Source organism: Acomys russatus, chromosome X (genome assembly GCF_903995435.1).
Source record: "Acomys russatus chromosome X, mAcoRus1.1, whole genome shotgun sequence".
Lineage (NCBI taxonomy): Eukaryota > Metazoa > Chordata > Mammalia > Rodentia > Muridae > Acomys > Acomys russatus.
Genome location: NC_067169.1, coordinates 106,045,534 through 106,066,668, shown reverse-complemented (window position 1 = coordinate 106,066,668; position 21,135 = coordinate 106,045,534).

Genomic DNA, 21,135 nt, shown 5'->3' with positions numbered 1-21,135 from the left:
TGAATAACCTTTCTTTCTTCCACTAGAGCCACAAAAGGAAAACAAAATTGAGAAAATATCTCCATAACAAATGTAAAAAGAAGAACCTGGGGACTAGAGAGATAGCTCAACAGTTGAGTGCCTTCTGCTCTTCCAGAAGACCTGAGTTCAATTTCTGGCACTCACAGAAGGCTCACAAGCTCCAGTAAGTCCAGATCTAGGAGATTCGATGTCCTCTTTGAACTCTGCAGGGACATGCACACACTCAGCAAACACACAGACACACATAAAAAATGTTAAAAGACACTCTATTGAGGGCTATTGCAGTAGTGAGCCCCTATGCCAGATGCGTTTGTTCCATTTGGATTCTGGCCCTGTTTGTTTTACCCAGGAAGGCAGTTCACAGGAGCAGCTGAGTGGTAGAACACAGTTTAACTAACACCTCCAATTTCCTGGTCTTTCCCTTCTCTTGTGCTGAGGGGATATCTCAACATCTGTCGAGATGCCTGCCGTCCCTGGTCTGTGGGTCTCAGCTCCCTTTTACATGTGTCAGGGAAGAGTTTGAATAAGTATTCACAGCAGGTACAAACTCAAAAGATAATCTTGACCCAGCAGGCAGGAATCTGACTCTTAGAACAATAGTCAAATAGTAACCTCAAGTCTCTGGGATGTCTCTTGCCCTATATAGAAATAGTATCTTTGAAAATGGGATAACACTCAGGGTCTTGAGATGCAGAGATGATCCTGGATTATCTTGGTGAATCCTAATGTCCTTATAATAGGACAATAATGGAAAGTGTTTACATAGATAGAAAAGAAGGTATTGTGGCTTTAGAAGTAGGGGTAAGACTTGATGTGGCCACATGGCAAAGTAAGATGGCAACTGCCTACGGAAGCACAGCTGTGGCCACTAGTTGATTTGGTGCCAGTAATACTGATTCTGACTGTGGACTTCTTGCTTCTAGACTAGTAAGAAAATAAAATTATTTGTTTTATAGTTTGTTTGCTTTTTAAGAGTGTGCATTTGTTTGAAGACAAGGTTTCTTGTAGCACAAAGCAGTCTCTAACTCACTAGGTGGCCAAGGCTATCCTTGAACTCCTGATCTACCTGCCCCTACCTCCCAAAGGTCGGAATTCCAGGCATGTACCACCAAACCTGAGCTTGAATTTCTGCAGTTTCTAATTCCACCAGATTTGTGGTATTTTTTTAATAGCAGCATAAGAATCACATGCATGAGAGAAGTTTCTCAGGTTCAGGCAAGAACCTTAGGTGGTGGAGGACATCAGCAGGCTCCTAAGGCAGTCTGTTCCCATTGAGACACACCAAAAAGGGAAGAACAACAGGGCTAGCACACAGCTCCATTTTCTTACAGTGAATCTTTGGAGCCCAAGAAGCCTGGGGAGCCCAAGGAAGAGAGTTGGTTACTTGATGTCAAGTCATAGGAATTTTGAATTTCCAAACGACGCTCAAGTGGTGAAAAACTTTGTGACAGGCCTGATACCTCCCAGAAGACTCACTGGCAAGAGAGAACCACATGAATCTTGGCACTGATGCTTTTGAAACCTTCTTAGCAGGTGGTCCAGACAGTTCTAAACTAAAAGTGCTTGACATAAACGTCCAACGTTTCCTGCCATGCTAAGGATGGAACCCAGGGCTGAACTCAAGGTAGGAAAGTGCTCGGCAGCTACTGAACTACATCCTTAGCTCAAAATTACTATCTACAGACTCTCACCCTTCCTCCAGCTCTCCTTCCCAATCTCTGGGCCCTGACTGTTGTGATTTGAGGGAGTTTTTAAAATGCACAAGTTGCAAGCTGGATCAATTAGACCAATTTCTGGAACTTGGACCTAGATAATAGTATTTTTTTAAATGCCTACTCAAATTATTCTGATGCTCAGCCAAACTGGAGAAGTGGCTGCTTACGTCTCAGTGCTTGGCCTAATCCACGACCCTGGGAGGTCTGCATGAAACCATGCTTCCATCTCAGTCCTTTCTACCTAGACAGATGCAGCCTTCAACCCATAGGCCATGTGCATGCCAGAGTCGCTATGAGCATAGCCCAACATATTTATGTGTGACAATATGGATCACAGTGTCAAAAGGTTGGCCACTCCTGCTTGGAAGGAGTAAAGCTGAGGCAAAGGCAAATGAAACAAGATGCTCCCATGAGGCCACGCTGAAGACCCTAAGTAAAGGCAGAAGCAGCTTTACTCCAGCAGACATTCTAGGAAAATTGACAGCTAGGATCAATGGGTCCCATCGACTGACAGGACCCTGGGGTCCCAGAATTCCTTGGTCTTTAAGGTTGCATAAGCTGTAGATCAGACAGGGGCAGCCCTGGTTTAATTCATCCTGATAGAAAATGGGAGTAGGGATTAGGGAGATGTGAGGGTGGGACTGGGAGGAGAGGATGGAGGGGGGCTGTGCTTGGCCTGCCAGTTAATTAAATCAATAAATTAATGGAAAAATAATTAAAATAATTTTTCCCTTTCAAAAAAAGAGGAAAGAAAATGAGTGTGGCATATCATCAGAGTAATAACTGATCTTCAGAAGTAAATAACATAAGATGGCAAATTTTCCTTCCTCTCCTTCTTCTAGAAGTTTCTCCCAAATAACATCACTGAGAAATTAGCCACTAGAGTTCTAATTAGTAGCTACCATTCCCAGGAACTACCATTATCTCTGCTAGGTTATCAGGCTAGAGAGAGCAGTGTGTACTAATAACTCTGAGCAACAATGTTGCGAAGTTTGACTCCAACACTAAACTGTTTAGTATTTCATAGCTTAGTCAAGTATCAGCATAGGCTTCAAGAGCCTGGATGCTGTCAGGAAAGTACTTCCTCATTCTTGGCCCCTTGAGTGAAAATTGTTGTCTGCTGAGCAACATAAGCTTAAGGCAGAATGTCGCTACTGAGAAACATATGACCTTGGAAACAATCAGGGAAGCTTCAGAAAGGAGGACCCTACGATTTCAAGGAGACCTACGTGAACAAGACACAACCAAATTTTCACCTTCCTTGTGTGTTTTCACACCTCCCTGAGTCACAAGACCGGTAGTACTGGCTGGTAGTGGAAACTGTAACTGCAAGAGAGCTGTGGCAGTCAAATATAATTTTAAAAGTCGATTTGAGTCAGCTTTGTCCAGCCAAGAACAACAGGGCCAAAGCAGAGAAGGGGGGGTTGGTAAGGCTGGAGATGTAGAAGAATACAAACCTACTGTGTTTCTAGACTCTCCTAGGAAGCTCAAGTTGGGCCACGGGGCCTTAGGTTAGCTCAGACCCATTGTCAGAGAGAGGACAACAGGACTCTGAGGATGGCGATAGCAGTTGCCTAGGCACTGGGTATGTTGAGCTACCTTAGGCAAGCACTGTGTCCTGGGAGGTAGCAAGGGTGAAAGCGGCTGGGGAAGCAAATGAGGCAGGGAAGACAGAAGTACCCAGGGTTGACTTACAGCTTCGTGGCATTCCGCTCTGCTGAGGTAAGATGCCTCCTTCCTGTTAGAAGCGGATGAGTAGCTCCGGGCATGTTTATACAGCTAGTGATGTCCCCTAGGAACGTTTCTGTTTGACAAATCAGTATATTTTATTGAGAGCTCAAGCCTTTGAAAAGGAAATGTCTGCTGTAATGTCACAGCCCATGGCAAATCTATTAAATTCCACTCCTTATAGATTTACTTATATACTATTTTATCTCTGAAAAAAGCATTATAGAAAAAAAATAATTAAAACCACAGCCCCAAACCTATTACTGTCTTTGGTGGCCAGAAGAGACAAGACTTTGGAGACACTTAATGTTTGACTATCACCATGTCTTCCCTTGAACCTGGAGGCTAGGGAACTTGTACTTGAGCAGTGTGCAAAGTATCAGTAGATAGGTCAGTTGGTAGAGCACTTGCCTAGCATGTATGAAGCCTGTAGGCTCAACCCCTAGCACTCTATAAAACCAGGTGTAGTGGTAAATGCCTAGAATTCCAATACTGGGAAGAGGGAAGGAAGGAAGATCAGAAGTTGAAGGTTACCTGCAACTACATAGCAAGTTCAAGGCTAGCCTGAGATACTCCAAACAATGTCAAAGATAGGACAGAGGGGAAAAGGAGACACACACATGGACACAGAGAGAGAGGTGGGAGGGAAGGAGAGAGAGGACGGGAGGGAGGGAGGGAGGGAGGGAGGGAGGGAGGGAGGGAGGGATGGAGAGAGAGAGAAGGTATTAAGGTCTAATGAGAAGGCTCAGTAGGAAAAAGTTCAAACCTGGGACCCATGTGAAAAGCTGAATTCAGGAGCAGACATCTGTAATCTCACTGTTTCTGTGGCAAAATAGGAGGCATATAGGCAAATGCTGCATAGCAGCTACAAGAGAGATCCTGCCTCAAAAACAAAGAGAGAACCAACTCCCAAAAGCTGTGCTCTGACATCTACATATGCACCACAGCATGTACACACCTGCGCGTGCACACACACACACACACACACACACACACACACACACACCATACCCACACATGTACAATAATAAATAAATTTAAGAATGAGAGAGAGAGAGAGAGAGAGAGAGAGAGAGAGAGAGAGAGAGAGAGAGAGAGAAGAGATGTCAGTCAAAACTTCCACTTTTATTTTTCAATCCTGTGATTGGCACAGAGCCTTATGCATGCCAGGCAGTACTACATGCACTTTCACAATGGAAATACCTGTGATACATTTCAAAATAACAGTGAGAAGGAAAGCTGTGACGCTTCTCTAGAAGGACATTAGAGGAAAGTTAAAAATTAATGAAGTCTCCTGATTAGTAATTAATAAAGTTTTCACCATGAGACACCTGACTTTTGTTTGGTTCCATACTTTAATTATATAAAGAATACCAGGCCTATCAATGGGTTCTCCTATGTCTTTGGCATTGTCATTGTTAATTACTGGGTATTTTTTCTCTACTCTTCTTTGCTGGTTTTTGTTGTTGTTGTTGGGTTTTTTGTTTGTTTGTTTGGTTGGTTGGTTGGGTTTTTTGTTTTTGTTTTTGTTTTTGTTTTTTGAGACATCTCTCTATGAAGGCCTGGCTGGCCTGAAACTTGCTACGTAGACCAGGCTGACTCCAAACTCAAAGAAATCTTCCCTCCTCTGCCTCCTAAGTGCTGAGACTAAAGGTGTGAGCCACCTTGCCTGGCTTTTTCCTGCTCTGCCACAAGGAAGATCGCCTTCCCTAGATATTTACTTATTTATTTGCTTACTTCCTTATTTGTATGAATGTTTGGAGGCATGAAGACAGCTTTGAGGAGTCAGTTCTCTTCTTCAGCCTTTTATTTCAGGCAGTGTTTGTACTTTTGTGTTGTGTACGTATACAGTCTGAGTTTCTGTGTCTGCCTCTCATTTCACTATTGGAGTGCTGGGACTGTAGCTCCTTACAGTAGATTCCAGGAATCTCACTCAGCCCCCTTTGCTTTCCCTGATGAAATACCTCCCTAGCTTAAGGCCATTGTTATTTTTCTTTGGTTATTTTCACAGGCATACTCATTTACATAAATTTACACACAAAAAACAGGAGGAGAATGCATTTCATTTGATAACGTTTTAGCATCGGCTAATATACGAAGCCATCCAAGCTAAGATGGAACTTCATTCAGCCTGATCTCCAGTCTCAGACAGAAACATCGGGGCAACGAAATGCCTGGCTCAACTGAAGCCGTCAAAATTCCAATACAAAACAAATTAGTTTCACACCAGGGGAAAGGTCAGTTCTTTAATCCATGTCTTCTGGGAATGTACACAAATGTCATTCTTCCCAGTGTATGTAATTAAACAATTTAACTCGTGTGGACATACACTGTTTATTTTCCCATTGGGTAATGGGGAGATAACAGGGAGAGCATGAATGTAGACTACGGACAGTTGCAAATGTGATGAGGATCTCTCTCTCTCTCTCTCTCTCTCTCTCTCTCTCTCTCTCTCTCTCTCTCTCTCTCTCTCTCTCTCTCTCTCCTCCATGCAGCGTTGTTTTCTCCTTCTCTTTAAGGAGTCCACGAACAACTTGGCTCAGACCACAGAGCAAGAGTCAGCATGCTATAGCTTCTTTGCCAGTTATGATCAGTGACTCCAGCTTTCTCATTTCTCTGCCGAGACCATTGCTTTTTGGTCTACGGCAGCCTCTACCTGAGCAAGGCGATCCGACAGTAGGCAAGCTGCAAACTGGCTTTCAGGCAATTCACAGAGCTCAACTGGGAGGTACAGCATGGAACAAGATGGAAAGAGGAAACAGGGAGCTGAAAGCCAGGCACAGCACAGTTACAGCCCTGCCTTCTGCCTGATGTTACCATGGGCAAATTTCCACGTCTTTCTAAAGTTCAAGTTCTCACTTCTTCAACGAAACCAGTCACAGTAGTTCATAGTGCTGTTGTGAGAATTCAATGAGATAAACTACAAGAAGCACATGCTATGTATGGGCAGGAAGTAATTACTCAATAAATAGCAATTCTCCATTGCTATAGAAAACTCCAAGGGACATATTTGGGGAAATGGAAGGACTGTAATTGCATGAACCAGGTGGACAAACTTCTTGAATAGGTGGAAATTTTGAGCTCATGTCCTTGGTCTGCTGCTGTAAGAACTCCCTGATCCATATTTTGGTTTCCTGTGAGGGTTTGCTTTGGTTTAGTTTTTGAGGTTTTTGAGACAGTCTCATTCTGCAGCCCAGGCTTCTGAATCAATCTCAATTTCAATATTCTCTCTCTCTCTCTCTCTCTCTCTCTCTCTCTCTCTCTCTCTCTCTCTCTCTCTCTCTCTCAACTCTTTATTTTCTCTCTTGTCTCTCTCTTTTCTATTTCTCTCCCTCTGGGTATATATATATGTGTGTGTGTGTGTGTGTGTGTGTGTGTGTGTGTGTGTTGAGGGAAAGGTCTGTCTCTCCCCCTCTCCTCTCTTTTCAAATTTGCTATGTAGCTGAAGCTGGCATTGAGTTCCTGCCTTGGCCGCCCAGTACTAGAATTAGAGGCATGCATCCCCATACCTAGGTTATATGGTGCTGGGCATAGAACCTAGGGCTCCATGAACACTTGATAAGCACTAATATGATTTCTGTCTGTTAATTTGACTAGTTCCAATATTCCATATAAACAGTTATCCAGAGCACACCTTTTTGTGCATGGTTCTTATGACTTAGCCATAATAGCTCCAAAGTTTACCCATGTCATAACATGACTACCTAATGCATTCCTTTTTACGACTGAATAATATTTTATTGTGTAAATACAAATGTTGTTTACCTGTTCATCCATGGATGGGCACTGGATGGTTTCCACCTTTTGGCTGTTGTGAATGGTGATGATATGAACATCTGTATACATGTTTTTGTTTGGACATGTTTAAATTCTTTAGGGTATATGCCAGAAAGAACTCACAAGGTCATTTAGCAATTCAGTTTAGCTTACTGAGGAACCACCAAGCTGTTCGCTAAGGTGACAACACCGGTTTTTTGTTTTGGTTCTTTTTTGTTTGTTTGTTTTTTGTTTTTGTTTTTGTTTTTTTGGTTTTTTGTTTTGTTTTGTTTTTTGGGTTTTTTTACATTCCTTCCAGCAGTTGTGTGAAGGTTCCAGGCTCTCTGCAGTTCAGCCAACACTTGTTTCCCATCTTTTTAATTATAGTTATCCTAGTTGGAGTGAAGTAATACCTCATTGTGGGTTTGATTTGCATTTCTTTAATGACTAATGATGTTGAGCATCTTTTTGTGTGCTTGTTGGCTATTTGTACTTCTTTGGAAGACTGTCTTCCTTGGTCTTCTATGGCCTTGCTTCCCACTCCTCTTCTCCTTAGCCTCTTTGTGGGATCTTTCCACTGTGCCTACCGCTCTCATGTGATCTTCCTTCGGATCCTCTTCTCAGTGCTTTTTTTGTTTTCGTTCTTCTTCTACACAATGTCACTGGTGATCTCATCTCCCTGATGGCTTTGTCTCAGTCTCCAACCTGGCAACTCCCAGATCATCATCTACAGCCCACATCTGCCCTGGGCTCCAGGCCCATATACCCACTTGCCTTGCAGATGGCTCTGCTTGGGTGTCTCCCAGCACCTCACACACTCAACATGCCCAGACAGTACTTACCCTATTTCCACATGTCCAGACCTACTCAGTCACAGAGGCCCCAAAGCCTGAAGTCTCCTTTGGCTCCTCATTCTGAATTTCTAATCAGTCACAACAGCCCATGGATTCTGTTTTACATGTTGTTCAAAAGACCACAAGCAAAGGTTTCAAGTATTCAATTGTTCCCTGGCCTAGTACTCCAGGTAATAGGACCCTCAAGTGTAGCACACTTGTAAAACATTTTCAATTTCCCTAGGTGCTTAATCCATCTGAAATCTAGGGCGTAGATGGGGAAGATGGGACTCCTTTTCTGGGTTCAGTTTTATTGTTTTTCTTGCCTTGTCATCTCTGTCTCATACCTTCACCATCTTTCCTCTAAACTATAGCAAGAATCTCCTCATTGGTCTCCCTGTCTCCACTTTTCCCCTATACTTCTGAAATCTTTCTCTTGGCAATGGGGTCATCTTCCAGAAGCATAGCTGATTATGTTGTACCCATCTTTAAAAACCTTTCAGCACTGTGGAGATGACTCCATGGGGAAGAGTACTTGTTGCCCAAGCTTAAGGACTTGAGTTGGAATACCAACCCCCCATGGAAAGAGCTGGACATGGCCACACGAGCCTGTAACCCTGGTGCTGGATGGGAGTGGGTGGAGAAATAGACAGGAGGGTTGCTGAGACTTGCCTGGTGCCAGCTTAGCAGGAAAAAAATAAACAGTGAATTTCAGGCTTTAGGCTGGAGCTCAAAGGAAAAAGATGGAGAGGTATAGAGAAAAATACCTGAGTGCATAGACATAGGAGCGCCTCACAGGCACACACACACACGCACACACACACACACACACACACACACACACACACACACACACTGTAACAATAGCCTAAATGCTAAAGTCTTGGATGAATACTTCAGATGCCTCATGATCTGGACCATATATATTCTTGCCATCTCCTTCTTTTTCTTTCATTTCTTTCTTTTTTCCTTTCCTTCTCTCTTTCACTCATCTTTTTTGGGGTGTGGCAGGGGCATTAAGAGATGGAACCCAGGCCTTCGCACATGCCACTCATCACTTCATCTCTGAACCACGACCTGTTCCTTTGCTCCTTCATTATACTGCCAGCTGCACTACTGCCACAGCATGCTGAAGGCATGCTAGAATTTATCACTCTGACCCTTCATTCATACCCTTGTTATCTCTGGAATGAAACAGTCTTCCCTCCTTCCTGTTGTACCCCCAACAACCAATAAGCCTTTCTTCTCCAGTAACCCGTATAAGTACATTACTGCTATAAAATTTTTATGGAATGTTTCCAGATAGAGTGGCCATTTTGAGGCATTTAGTTTGCTCCTGTGACATGACATGCGATATTATGTAGAGTGTTACAGTCATGATCAAGTGTACAAGTCCTGTCTTGAAGGGACTCACAATATACACAGGAAGGACAACCTAAGGTACACAGATGCAGATGACGTGATAGTATAGGAAGGACTATGCTAAGGATTTGTGCCTAACTCAATGGAAATGCTTAAAAGGCAACTGACAAACTTGCCTGGGGGAGGGGCTGGGCATGTAGCTAAGTTGGTAACATGATTAGCTAGCCTGCGTAAAGCCCTGAGTTCTGCCCTTAGCATTCCTGTAAAGCCAGTACATGGGAGAAGGAACACACGGATTAGGAATTCAAGTTACTTTCAGCTACACAGTGAGTTCGGCGCTACCCCCAGATATATGAAACGCTATTGAAGTGAGGAGAAGATGGTGAGATGGAGGAAAAGCGGGAGAAGAAAAGGAAAAGAAAAACTTGCCTAGAGGCATCAGAAAAATAATGTTCAATGAAGGGAAGAAACGTAATCTGTGGGTCAGAAAATGATGATACAACTTGGCAGCTGTGAACGAAGCCAAATGTTGAAAAGAAAGGCCTAATCCGAAATCCAGACTGCAGGGCTCCCTTGGCCGATGCTGAGGAGGCAACACCAGGAGCTGGAATTCAGGAAAGGGCTATGAGCTGGCCCGGCCAGGTAGCCTGAGAGAGGAGGCTAAAGGCACTGTCTTTTCAACCTAGGCAACATCTCCTTTCAACCTCTCACCCTGAAGCTCAGCTACTGGTTTGAACACACACACACCAAGGGCAAAGGTTGCTCTTTGCTCACACTCACCTTTCTCCATCTTCCTTCGCCCCTTTCGTGCTGCCCCGTGTTGAGCAGCTGCTCAGAGCCCATTTGTTACCTGGCACTGAGGTGACCTGAGGTTTGTATCCAGGGACTCCAGCTGTAAGAGAGAAAGCCTGGGACTTGTGAGCAAGCCAATAACTTCAATGGCTGCTTCAAAGGTGCTTTTCGGGTTCTCTGATGCCTCACGGTGAGTCACAGAATAGGTTTTAAGAAAAGTGCTGGAAGAAGAGAAGTAACAGTGCCCATCAAATTGGTCTAGCCACTGAGGTTGGCATTGTTGCTTGGTCACCAGCTCCATCTTGGAATTCATGCTGGTAGCAAACAAATCAAGACTAGACTAGGATCTACCTGGAAAAGTGTGACAAAGTAGGACTTGGGGCAATGAATGCTTGCTTTGCTCTTTTTATGTGGTCTGACCCAGGAACAACTGAGTTTTTCTAGTTAATATTTGCTTAGTTTCAATTTTTATCTATTTATTCATCCCTCAATCCAGACATCAGTCCATCACATTTTTTTTAAAAAAGCCATTCCATAGTAAACTACAAACACAAGTAAACTTTACTTCCCAAGTACTTTATGTGTCATGTCATTAACTACATAGTCCAGTATTTGATGACTGGTCATGCTTTATGGTAAACTATGCATGGTGGACACACATACATGCTTTTTGATTTGGAGATATAGTGCTATGTGTATCTCAAAATTTCTGTGTAGCCAAGGATGACTTTGAACTTCTGGCCCTTTCCCTTCCATCTTCCCAGTGCTGAAATTAAAGAGTTTGCTGCATGCAGGGCAACACTTCCAGACAGACACGTGCAATTTTTTATTGAAAAAATTTTCATACAATGTGTTCTGATCATGGTTTCCCCTCCCTCAGCTCCTCTTAGATCCTTCCCACCTCCTCAAATCCATGCCCCTTCTTTCTATCTTTAGAAAATGAGCAAATGGGCTAACAAAGATAATAAAAAGAGGGAAAGAAAAACACAATAAATACAGAGACATGTGCAAAAAACAAAAAGCCATAAAAATACAAAATCTGAAACCACAATAAATAAATGTGAGGGCAGTAAAACACAAAATGCCAAACAAACCAACAAGAGACCAAAAGTCTACACAAATAGCATTGAGTTCATTTTGTATTGTCCATCTACTGCTGGGCTTTCGGCCTGCTCTTAAGTCTGGTTTGTATGCTTAGTGAGACTCCATTGGAGACAAGTCATTTTTACTCCTCTGTGAGTAGTTGTCAATTGGAGATAGCTTCTTGGTCAGGGGTGTGAGCCAGAGGCCTCTTCCCCATCTCTGTACTGGGCACTAGGTTTGGCTTAATCCTGTATAGGCCCTGTGCACAGATTCTGTGAGTCCATATGTGCTTCGAGTCTGCTTTCTCTGGAAAACAGTTTCCTTGGTGTTGTTCATGCCTTCTTGCTCTTACAATCTTTTTGTCTCCTTTTCCACATTGACTCCCTGAACCCTGAAGGGAGGGAATTGATGAAAACATCCCATTTAGGGCTCAGTGTTCCAGGGTCTCTCACTCTCTGAATAGTGCCTGTCTGTGGGTCTCTGTATTTGTTCCCATGTACTGCAGGAGGAAGCTTCTCTGATGATGACTGAGAAGGCGCTGATCTGAGTATAGCAGGATGTCATTAGGAGTCATTTTATCACTACATCCCTTTAGCAGTATGTGGCTTTCCCCTTGGCCCATGACATATCCAGTCTCAAGTTCTTGGCTTCTTGAGCAGTGTCAAACATGAGTTCTAGTTCATGGAGTCAGCCTTAATTTTTTCCCCAGATAAATGTTTTTATTAAATATTTTTTATATTTTACATATATATTTATATTAGTACACAGTAAACTATATACAGCAAGAAAAATCATGAAACAATCAGGAATTATATAAATGTTACATTCATAATGTTTTGGCTATTTGTATTTGGCAACCTTGAAGAAAACATTTTTCCTATCTTGGTTTGTCCACAATTCTGAATGTAAATCAGTATCTAACATATCTTGTTGTTATCAACTTAAAACATCTATCTAGACCTAAAAACATCGTAACCCCTAAACAACTAAGCTTAATTGTAAAACTGAACTATCTGGTCTTCAATCCCTTCAGCCTTATATTTTAATACAATGTCTTTAGTAATCTTTGAGAATTTTACACAATATCTTTTGATCATATTCTGCTCATTTCTTCCCCTAACTCCTCCAAGATCCATCCACACAACACACCACTCCTAACTTTTGCCTTGTCCCCATCTGTCTTGTTAATAACTCAGAGTCTAATTTGTGTTGCCCAAATACTTACATGTATGTGGTCACCTACTGGAGCTTGGTCAACCTACCAATGACCACACTCTTTCTAAAAACCTGCCTCCTCCTCCAGAAGAAGCCAGCAGCTCTCAATAGCTCTTTGGCTAAGAATGGAAATTTGTGAACACCTCCTCCACCGACACATGCACAGTTTTTAAAAGCTGTTATTTTTATTTTTTATGTGTGCATTTCCTGTGCCACATAGAGGCTATAAGAGGGTGTCAGACCCTTGGAACTGGAGGAATAGATGGTTGTGAGACACCTTGTTGATGCAAGGTACTGAACTCAAATCTGCGATAGCAGCAAGGGCTCATAACCTTAACTGCGAAGCCATCTCTCCAGTTCCATATGCACAAATCTTAACTGTATCATTTGAGAAGCATACAATCTATAGAACACAAACTCTTTTGTATGATAGGAAACCTAAATTCCTTCTCTTCCCCTTTAGAGTCTTCATCTGGTACTATAGTCTTCAATCACCTGACTGGGGAGTTAGTAGATTTCCAGTGAGTGCTAAGGTAACATTTGTAAATGGAGCAGACATTAGTGGAGAAAAGCATTGGGAGCTATCCTTAAACATTGGGGCAGAAAGAGAGAACTCTAAACAAATAGAGCAAATCTCAATTGAGGAGCAGGAAGAGAGGTGGAATGCAGGTATACAGATTGAAACTCAAGTTTTCTCACTAAAACTAGAATTAAAATATCCAGTGGAAATAAGTTGCGCTTTGAAATCTCCATGGGTAAAGCAGGGGTGGGTGAGTATTGGGTGGGTCCTGGAGGATGCAGGTCTCCATCCCGTGAACACTCAAGGCTGCCAGTAAGTCCTTTCTAGCCAGCTTGCTGCTGTTGCTCAGCACAGGACATATTCACTGCCTCACATCTAGCCTGATTCTGAGAAGATCCTCAGTGATCTTCCCACATGAGCTTTTCAAGTCCAAGTATTCTTCCCAAATGGTCGCATGGATTCAGCGAAGGTCTGATTGCTACAATGTTACACAAGGGTTTCTCTCTTAGATTAAAAACTTCAGGCAGAAGCGTGTGTAAGGTCAGTGCTTTATATAGAAAGTGAGGCACTCCCTTCTCTTCTCACAGACTCATCAAGCAAGGCCCAAGCAAGACTAAGATGCCCCCATCCATGCTCTCTATTTTTAGCAAAGCCTTGCTTACATACTGTGCTCACCAAGTAGGTCAGATGCCACAGTCAAGGGCAAGGAACCTCTTCTATGTGATCACTGACCCACAAAACAAAGCGCTGTGTAGGTCACGTGCAATGATAAGAAATGGCTTCTATTAGCAATTGCTGGTGTTTAAAAAAGGAAAGGTGATAGGACTCTGCTTGGTCCCACATTGAAACCCACACTGGGTCACTTAAAAATCACACCTTAACACTTGAAGCAATCAATATGCTTCATTTCTCCTGATGGCTATGTAAGAGAGGAAGAACATGCACGAAGGTAGGACTATGGGTCTAGAAAGGAACACAGCTTGGAAAGAAAACTTAAAAAAAAAAAAAAAAGATGACTGAGAAATGGGAGGGGGAGAGACACAATAATTGGGAGACAAAGGGAGACCAAAAGAAAACAAGGAAACGAAATGGAAGACAGAAAGAGAGACGGGATGGCAGAGAAGTTGGAGATAGCGCAGATGAAATTGAGAGAACGTAAAAACAGGGGCATTCGTGAAGCTCTGTGTTCCATCCACTTCCAGCACCCCACAAGCTAAGTACCATGACACACGCTTCTAATTTCAGTACTCAAAGCTTGGAGGCAAAATGATGAAAAGCCTGCATAGCAGGTTGGAGGCCTGCCTGAACACATGAGACCCTGTCTCAAATACTGAATGAAAGCAAGAAAGCAAGTAGGAGTGTATCCATCTGTTGTGTGACAAGACTTTTCTTGAGGAGACACAACACCTGTCTACTCACCCCAGATAGAGAGCCCAGGACAAACTAAAGTACAGATACCACCAAAGTCCAACTCGGTGAACCAATGAGGTTGGGGGGGCGAGTGGTTACTTACTGGAACATGGGTGAGGGGTTACTTTCAGGAGCAGAACTGACTCAAAGGCACCTGCATCACCTACAGACCACCCCAGCCCAGGTAACGGTTCACAAAAGCTGGGAACCTGGAGCACACTGCACAGGTGGCAGGCAGCTCAGAAGGTTAGAGGGTGCCCTTTCCGGGTGCCTCAATTGATCTCAACCTCTTCCAGGCAGCTCAGCTGGTTTCTGCTTCTTCCAGCGAGCTGGTCTGGCCTCAGGGTCTTCTTTGCAGCTTGGCTTCTCTGTGTCTTCTTTACAGCTTAGCTTGTCTCCGAGTGTTCTTTACAGCACGACTCTCAGCATTTATTGTTTACTCTGGAAGGGAGGGGGCTGATGAATCTGGTCAGCTTGAGGGACTTCCCGAAGTTATTTTGAGTTGTTTAATTTCCTATTTTTACGGACCTTCCTGCAGGATGCAATGTTCCAATCTCCCAGAATGCTGTTACACTGTTACACAACGCCATCATAGCACAGGTAGCCTACATTTCCAGACTTTTTGCCCTGGCCAGTTATTATTCACTTGGGCCTCAGGTTATAGGATGGGTTTGGAGTTAGGGAGGTAAAGAAAACTCCAGATCCTACTAGATCAAGTCTGGGCAGTTGATGAACAGAGCGTAGTGAGAACCAGTACCTTCAGGTTCATGTTCCAGTAAATGGGCGGGGCCATGAAGTCATGTTAAAAGTCTTGAGGCTAGAAGAGGAACTGCAGTCACAGGTTATAGACTGTACCTCCTGTGAGAAGATAAGCAGAACATGCCAACGGTCCTGGAAAACCAGGGGCAACATGGAATATGTTTCTTTCGCCATTAAGTTGCCCTATGGCTCACTCTCTAGAGCGAGAGATATAGGCCAATCTCAACTTTGCCTTCCTGTTAGGGCTGCTCAAAATACTTAACAGCTTACTGTCCAGCCTCACGTGTCCCCTCCCGCTGACTGAAACCCTTCGAACTTACCTTGGCCTTGGCCAAGGCTGGATATAATTAGGCACCATCCTGGGGTTCCTGAAGTATGCTGTATACCTCTACATATATTCAAATCCACATGGGGAAAATACTTTTGACACACCAAGCTGTTACCCAAAAAAAGCTACTTTAAGGGACATTTCTTTAAAAGCCCACTTCCAAGGAAAATTTATCTTCTTCAGCAATAAATCTGGATTTAGTTCTCACTCAGCCTCATCAACCCATATATGCAAGTTTTCTCCGTCTCTATTGTCCTAGCCTAAGAGCAATTTGGGACTTCCTTTTTTTCTTTTTTTAAAGATGTATTTATTTATCATATATACACAGTTTTGTTTTTTTTTGTTTTTGTTTTTGTTTTTTTTTTTTGCCTGCATGTACACCAGAAGAGGGGCACCAGACCTCATTATAGATGGTTGTAAGCCACCATGTTGTTGCTGGGAATTGAACTCAGGACCTTTGGAAGAGAGCAGCCAGTGCTCTTAACCTCTGAGCCATCCCTCTGGCCCTGGGGCTTCCTTTAGTTCAATTCCTACACCTGGACTTCAAGGCCAGTGATCCAGGTAAAGAGTCACAAACCAGTGCTGACTGGTTACCTGACAAAAAGAAAACACCCTTAGAAAGGACTGAAATAGCCTAGCTGTCAGAACTACCCAATTGTAAGTCTAGTGTAGGGACTGATGCGTAATAAGTGTGCATTGTTTGCTTAGTAAACTGTCAGACCTCTTAGATATGGGTTAGCTCAATAGTATTTGTTTAAAGGCCCTAGAGAGAGCAAGCGACTTGTCTATGATCATGCAGCTGTGACTACGGCTGTGCTAGCTCAAGGGTTGTTCATATAAACAAGGAGTTAAAAAGAAAAAAACAAGTTCAGCCCAGAAAAAATGGTTCAGTTGGTAAAGTGCTTGCCATGCAAGCATGAGGACCTGAGTATCCATCCCAAGGATCCAAGTAAAAAAAAAAAATCAGGGCAGTGGGGTGTATCAGATGCCCCAGTGTTTGAGGGGCACAGGTACATGTAGATCCCTAAGGTTCTAAAGTTTATTGGCCAGTCTTATTAAGTCAATGAACTCCAGGTTCAGTGAGAGATTGTCTCAACACCTAAGGAGGAGGGGCCGGCAAAATGATTCAGTGGATAAAACTAACTCCACCAAGTTTTCCTCTGATTTCTACATGTACACCAAGGAACAATGCCCCACCTCCAACTCACACAGTAAAATGGTTTTATAAAGATGTATTTATCTTTGTTTTTATGTGAATGGCTTCTTTGCCTGCATCTATGTATGTGTGTAGACCATGTGCTGCATTGTCCAAGGAAGCCAGAAAAGTCAGATTCTCTGGAACTGGCATTGTAGATAGCTGTAGGTCACCATGTGGGTGCTGGGAACTGAACCCAGATCCTCTGCAAGAGCAACAAATGCTGAGTCATTTACCCATCCCCTGGAAATGTAGTTTTAAAATTACATTAAAAATTAAGATAGAGAGCAAAAGAAGGAAACACCTGATACCTGAGCTCTGACCTGGAAAATATGCATGTAAGTGCACACACCTGCATCAACATTACATTACATCACATCACATTACATTACATTACATTACGAACAGAACCCATTCTTTTCAAAATTCCAGTCTCTTGGAATGGCCCTAGTAGCCTTCCAAGGCACACTGTCTATCTGCATTCCCAGGGACCCAGAGCTGTTATGGGTTGACTCTGAAATACCTTGGAAAGACTTGAGTTTAGATGCTTAGTGTCTAGCTAGCGGAACTATTCTGGAAACTTGGGCATGTGAAAGTAACACTTCAGGTAGGTCTTTGAAGGGCATAATATCATATCCTTGGTTACTTTCTGTTGCTCTCTGCTTCCTGGCTGATGGTATGTGAACAGGTGTCCTCCTGCTCCAATTGCCACGATGTTCTGCCCGAGCACAGGGACATTCAAGCAATCTTGGACCGACCCTCAGAAACCTTGAGCCAAAATAAAGTTTCCCTTCCTTGTTTCTGTCAAGCATTTGGTCACAGTGACCTTAGAGTAACTAATACAAGCCCTAAACAGCCTGGGTAACACAGTGAGATCCTGTCTCTAAAATAAATGAGTAGATAATTAGCTAATCAGCAACTAATTAAATAAGTAAATCAATGCCCTGTGGACCTGCTGCTAATGATAAACTGAATCATACCTGTTCACAACTGCCACTCTTCCTGGCTTTGTTCTTGCTCTCTGGTATGACACCAAAAGCAGACACATCTTTCTCCTTGATAGGATTTAGATGACAGAACAGAGCTTCTCCAAAACCCTGTTTTCCCTCCTCAGACCTCAGTGCAAAACACTTTCTATCTGTCTCTGCTCTCTCCTCCCTTGGCAGTCATCAAAACCTTCTGTGGCAGTTGCCCAGGGATAACTGCAAGTGTCAGGAGGGGCCTGAATCTGGCAGCACAGGGGCATCAAGAGGTCCTTTTTCTTCATAGAATGTTTCAGCAGTCGCACGGTGCTGTCGCCTTCAGTGAACTTGTGGTTCATTCCTGCTCTCCAGGGTCTCTCTGATAGGAACTGTGGTCAAACTCTGTCTCCCTCAGCTGAGGATGTGTAAATTAGGCAGACTGTTTTGTTTATGTCTCAGTTTCTAAGGTCTGATGACTGAAAGCATCAGACCCAAACTGCCTACATGTAGATGTTCAACCTTACGTTAAATCATCTTTCTTGGGAGCTTTCAAAAGAAATTTTCTCTTTCTAGCTTATGTATTCTGAGCTGGACCAAAATTTAAATAAGTATTGTTTCCATAAACTGCCAGAGCTTTACAGCTTAGGATAGCCTGCATATGTTGAGAGGCCTGTATGCCAAGCATTAGGTTTTATATGCATTAGCTCATTCCTCCAATAGAGGTAGGATTGTTAGCCATGCTTTATGAACAATGAAACTGAACTCGAGAGATTCCACTGTTAGTAAGGGCCAAGCAAAGATTTGAACCTAGTTCTGAGTAACCCAAGGCCCGTGTTCTTCCCTTCTCACCAGTGGCTCTTAACCTTGGCTACACATTAGAATCGTCTGGAGAGCTGTTAAAAATCTCCCATCAGTGAAGCTCCACCCCAGGCCAGTGAAAGCAGAGTCCCTAGGGGTAAAGACTGGGGACTAGTAGGTTTTAAAAGCTCCCCAGGTGATTCTAATATGTGGCAGTAAAACCACGGCTTTTTCCCAAGCCATTTTCTAAGTGCATTAGTCTGGCGCAAATGGGAATGCAACTATTAGCTTTTCTATATTTTTAGCACTGGTTGCTTTCAAAAGCAACACTAGAGCTATTTAAAGCACTAACATCCAACGAATGGTGATGGAGCAGCTTCCACATGCTGCTACCTGTTCTGATGGGGGAGGGAGGGCTCCCATCTCTACTTCATTCCAATCACCGCCCCAGGAAAACTTCCACAGGTCACGTCCCTGAGCCATTTCCTTTCCTCTGGCTAGCTTCAGTTAGAAGGATACATCTGAAATCTACACTGGGTGAATAGGAAATAGGGAACTGGAAAGATTCGAATGCATGCTCCTTTGCATTGTTATAGCAAAAGCCTGGAGATTTTGTTCATCCTGAGCACAGTGCCTGAGACAGTCTCTGAGAATTTGCCTGGAGAATTGCGATTCCACATAGGTTATTCTTGTCCTGCATTCTTCCAGCTGGCCCTTAAATGGGAAAGCTCTGTATTAAAGATTTGAAAAATTAGGAAAAGACATGATACAACTGAGAAGATAATTTGTGTCTTAGCAGGAGGTGCAAATCCCTAAAGAGCCCAATGGGGGAAAAATCAGTAAGTCCGAGTCAATGGGATGTTGTAAAAAACCTAGTACTGCGAGAACAAAGAGCCCCAACCATATGGAATAGCTTATCAGAGGCTGGGCCACGGAGCCAGTGCTGGCGGTGTGAGAACAGCACAGGCTCTGGCCAGAGACACCTAGATCCATTCAAGGAGAAGTCAGGAAGTGTCGGGGATAGTGAAAGAATTGAAAGATGTGATTAAAGTCAATCCCACAAAGATGGAAAAGTTAGGCTAAATGGGTTCTTCCTGTTCTTAATATGCTTTCTATTTTTCCTAGAGGCAGAGGGGCAGGAGGGACATTCTGAGCACTTTGCTTATTACCCATGATGCCCCGTTCTTCCTCCAAGGCTGCTGCACATTCATTCAGATGTGTAAACCCTAGATGTATGCTTCCTCTCTTAGAAGCAGTGGATAAATATAACACTTTAAAAAACCAGATATTCTGTGTTTCTGTCAAAAAGACTCTCTTCTTAGCTTTGTCCAAGCCTCAATCAACATTATTAACCACTAAAGCAATAGGGCCTTACCAGGGCCATTTCAACACATCAATTACATACGTGTTCCCTTAGACCATAGAAGAAATATGAGACCAATTCCTTCCTTCCTTCCTTCTTCTTTTCTTTGTTGGGCCTTGAGTGAGGCAGACAATTTAGCCTCCATAGGCCTACAGCTTTCACACTTTGCATGGGCAGACAATAGCTAAGAGTCTTGGAAGAACAATGTACTGTATGAAAGTACTCAAAAGGTGTTTTCATGTGCCATTCATCTCATGGTTCTTCTAGCACCGGAGCCATGTGGCATTTGTGTCTCAAAAGAGCAAGCAATAACCAGAGCCAGGGTGCCTGATTCAGCTCTGCCCTGTGCCAGAGGTCAGCCCCACTCCCTTCTAAAGGGAAACCGAGTTTTCCACAACCTCACTTCGAAGCCAGACTACAGGATCAGCTCATCAACGGTAAACCTGAAGGAAACAAGAAAGAACATAGAGAAAACTTCGTCTCGCTGATCAAGGAGCTCTGTTCACTGGCATGCTCCGTGGGACTGGATGGATCATTAAAGCCCAAGTGCCCTTGGATGAAACAGGAAGGTAAGAGGCAGAATGGAAGAGGCCCCCAAAAGTGCTAGATCAAGGAGGTTCTAGACAGGAAGAACCGGGCTGAGGCAAATGCAATGTTTATTCAGCTTTTAGCTTTCATTTACCCTAAGTGATTTAAATGAGTTTCGGGGGGAAAAGCATTCTATTGGATTGAGTCCATCACTAAATATTTGGGACACACGTTGAAAGGTTAGAAGCAAACTCCTGCAAAGAAATGATTGCTGGAATGAGCAAATTGGCTACCAGAGGAGGACTGGGATGGAGGCCAACAATGACCCGAGAGTGAATCAAGAGCAGCAAAATGATCCATGAAGTTTTTTGGCATTTCCAAGCACTCCTGGAAAGAGAGAAGCTCGTCAACTTCACTGAAGAAACTCCAAACAAATAGTTCAACTGTCTCTGTGTTTCCCAGCCTCAGAACTGGGCTGGAAAATGTGACAGCAAGTTACAACATGAATATTTCGAGTCTGATGTCTGTGGCTTTCTCATGTGGTTTTGGGGTGTTTCAGGCACAGTTTTCCCTAATCTTCACATTTCCAGGAGTACCAGGCATTTGTTGTCTGAGGAAGACAGCTGTCTGCAGCCCTACATGGACCTGCATTCTCACACAGTTTCCTACGGATGGGTTCAAGCATCATCATTTTAAAAAGAAAACAAGAACCAGGTGTGCTGGTAGAGGAATTTTATCCCAGTACTCCATTGGGGAAGTGGCAGAGG